General features: G+C 40.3%; 1 protein-coding gene across 1 annotated transcript in view; it reads right to left on the bottom strand.

Moving 5' to 3' along the window:
* Positions 1–3,488, bottom strand: part of MEOX1 (mesenchyme homeobox 1) — a 138,475-nt gene that overhangs the window by 3,145 nt on the left and 131,842 nt on the right. The gene's annotated exons all lie outside the window — the stretch shown is intronic.

Below are 3,488 nucleotides of genomic sequence, written 5' to 3'. Positions count from 1 at the left end.
CACATGCATATATGTAAGACATACACAACAACATAATTCAACTCAATTCTACTTTTTTTTTGCTTTTTTTTTTGGTGAGGCAATCGGGGTTAAGTGACTTGCCCAGGGTCACACAGCTAGAATTCAATTCTACTTCTGATACTAACTGTATGACCTTGGGCAAGCCACTTAACATTTATGGGCCTCATTTTCCTTGTCTGTAAAATGATAAGGTTGGACTAGCTGTTTTCCAAGGTCCCTTCTAGCTCCAGACCTATGATCCTATGATCTTAACTCAACAAGCATTCATTAAGCATCTACTGGGTTCATTGTGCTCAGTCATGAGACCCAAAGACAACCAAGTCCCTGCTGTCAAGGAATTTATATTCTGTTGTATGGACCACTAGAGACTCACAGTCTGGTCAGGTTTTTTTTGGTGTGTCTGATTAAGGGAAGTGAGAGGAGAAGAGGAAATCTGACTTTTATCTTTTGAAATGTGAAAAGGCATGCTGATAAGGAAAGCTAGACCTGGTTAATCAGTCAATGTCAGTCAGTCAACTTGTTTTTCAGTCATGTCTGATTCTTCATGACTCTTCTTGGTAAAGATGCTGAAATGGCTTGCCATTTCCTTCTTCAGTTCATTTTACAGATGAGGAAACTGAGGCAAAGAGGGTTAGGTGACTTGCTTAGGGTCACACAGCTAGTAAGTGTCTGAGGACAGATTTGAACCCAGGAAGATGAGTCTTACTGACTTTAGGCCTGGCACTCTATCCACTGTGCCACTTAGATGCCCCAGTTAGTCAACAAGTATTTATTAAATGCCTCCTGCTGTGATAAGTGCTAGGGATATGAAGAAAGGCAAAAAAAAAAAAATCCCTTCTGTCAAGGAGCTCACAGTCTAATGGGGGAGACAACATGCAAAACACTAAGTGCAAATAAAATAAATCTCAGGTAATCTCAGAGGGAAAGCGCTAAGATTAAAGACTGGGAAAATCATCTTGCAGAAGGTGGGACTTTAGGTGAGATTTCAAGGCAGCCAGGGAAGCTAAGAGGCAGAGATGAGGAGGGAGTGCATTCCAGGCAGAGGAAACAGCCAGAGAAAATGCCCAGAGTAGGAGGCGGAGCTAAGATGGAGGAGAAAAGGCAGGAACTCTCCTGAGTTCCTCTCCTCCAAACCTCTCCAAACACCTTTCAATAATGCCAGTGCACCAGTGCAGACCCAGCCCCAGCAAACCAGAAGCAGGCTTTGGGAGCCCCTGAAGCAGCAATGGCAGTGGCAGAGGCAGCGGCTGCATCAGGAGATTTTAGCCCACAGATGGTAAGGTGGTTGAAAAACTGGTCAGAAGGAAATCACAGGGGTCTCTTTGCTAGCACTGAAGCAGGACTCTGCTGCTTTGCCCATACTCCTATCTGGGTCACAGTCTTGGGTGGCAGTCTCAGGGCAAGGAGGAACACTAGCCCACCAGTGCTTGTGGCCACAGCAGCAGAGACCCTCATTACAGTTTCAGGGCAGAAAAGAGTGCTTGTGGTCACTCACAGACCAGAGCACAAGCCAGGAGAGGAGTAAACAACTCTCCTTAGATCATATGACCTTAGAAGAACTGAAAACTTAAAGGTCCCTAGAAGTATCTTTGAAAAGAGCTGCAAAAAACCCCTGAAGCTTGGGGAAGTGCCCTCTCCACTCTGGAAGTAGAGCCTTACTTCAACATAGAGTTAAAAGTCAAGAAATAGGCTGGGGAAATGAGTAAACAACAGAAAAAAATTCTGACCATAGAAAGTTACTATAGTGACAAGGAAGATCAAAACACATACTCAGAAGAAAATAACAAAGTCAAAGCTCCAACATCCAAAGCCTCCAGTGAAAATATGAATTGGTCTCAGGCCATGGAAAAGCTTAAAAAGGATTTTGAAAATCAAGTAAGAGAGGTAGAAGAAAGGAAAGAGAAATGAGAGTGATGCAAGAAAATCCTGAAAAAAGAGTCAACAACTTGGTAAAGGAAACACAAAAAAATACTGAAGAAAATAACACCTTAAAAAACAGAACAGGCCAAAAGGTAAAAGAGGTACAAAAAACCAATGAGGAGAAGAATGCCTTGAAAAGCAGAATTGGCCAAATGGAAAAATTTTTTTAAAAAATCAACTCCTTAAAATGTAGAATTGACCAACTGGAAAAGAGGGTACAAAAGCTCACTGAATAAAATAATTCTTTAAAAATTAAAATTGAGCAAATAAAAGTGAATGTCTTTATCAGAAATCAAGAAACAAAAAAACCAAAAGAATGAAAAAAATAGAAGACAAAGTGAAATGTCTCATTGAAAATACAACTGACCTAGAAAATAAATCCAGGATAGATGATTTAAAAATTATTGGATTGGGGCAGGTACATGGTGCAGTGAATAGAGCACTGGCCTTGGAGTCAGGAGGACCTGAGTTCAAATCCGACCTGAGACACTTGACACTTACTAGCTGTGTGACCCTGAGCAAGTCACAACCCCGTTGCCTAGCCAAAAAAAATTATTGGATTACTTGAAAGCCATGATCAAAAAAAGAGCCTAAACATCATCTTTCAAGAAATTATCAAGAGAACTGCTCTGATATTCTAGAACCAGAGGGTAAAATAGGAATGGAAAGAATCCACTGATCACCTCTTGGAAGAGATCCCAAAAATGAAAACTCCCAGGAATATTATGGCCAAATTCCAGAGCTCCCAGGTCAAGGAGAGAATATTGCAAACAGCCAAAAAGAAACAATTCAAATATTGTGGAGCCACAGTAAGGATAACACAAGATTTAGCAGCTTCTACATTAAAGGATTGGAGGGTTTGGAATATGATATTCCAGAGGGCAAAGAAGTTAACTTAGAGATATGAACAGTTTTCAGATGAAGTAATCAAAGCTATCTATAGACATATAAAAAATGCTCTCAATCCCTATTGATTGGAGGGATGAAAATTGAAACAATTCTGAGTTACTACCTCATACCTATTAGAGAGGCTAATAATGGAGGAGATGTGGAGAAAATGAGACATTAATGCACTGTTGGTGGAGTTGTGAACAGATTCAACTATTATTTAGAGCAATTTGGAACTATGCCTAAAGGGCTATAAAACCATGCATACCCTTTGACCTAGTAGTGCCACTACTAGGTCTGTGTCCAAGATGAGATAAAAAAAGGGAAAAGGACCTATATGTATGGAAATATTTATAGCAGCTCTTTTCTGGTGGTAGGGAGTTGGAAATTGGAAGGATGCCCATCAATTGGGGAATGGCTGAACAAATTGTGCAATGTGTGCTGGAATGTGTGCAATTGTGTGATGGAATACTATTGTGCTATAAGAAATTATGAGCTGTATGCTCTCAGAAAAACCTGGAAAGAGTTACATGGGTTGATGCAAAGTGAGATGTACTTTGTACAAAGTAACAGCAATATTGTAAGGTGATTAGCTGTGAATGACTTAGCTATTCTCAGTAGTATAATGATACAAGACAACTCCGAAGGACTTAAGATGA

This window comes from Vombatus ursinus, unplaced genomic scaffold (genome assembly GCF_900497805.2).
Source record: "Vombatus ursinus unplaced genomic scaffold, bare-nosed wombat genome assembly UNPS02014797.1, whole genome shotgun sequence".
Lineage (NCBI taxonomy): Eukaryota > Metazoa > Chordata > Mammalia > Diprotodontia > Vombatidae > Vombatus > Vombatus ursinus.
This window is presented reverse-complemented; position numbering and strand designations above follow the sequence as displayed.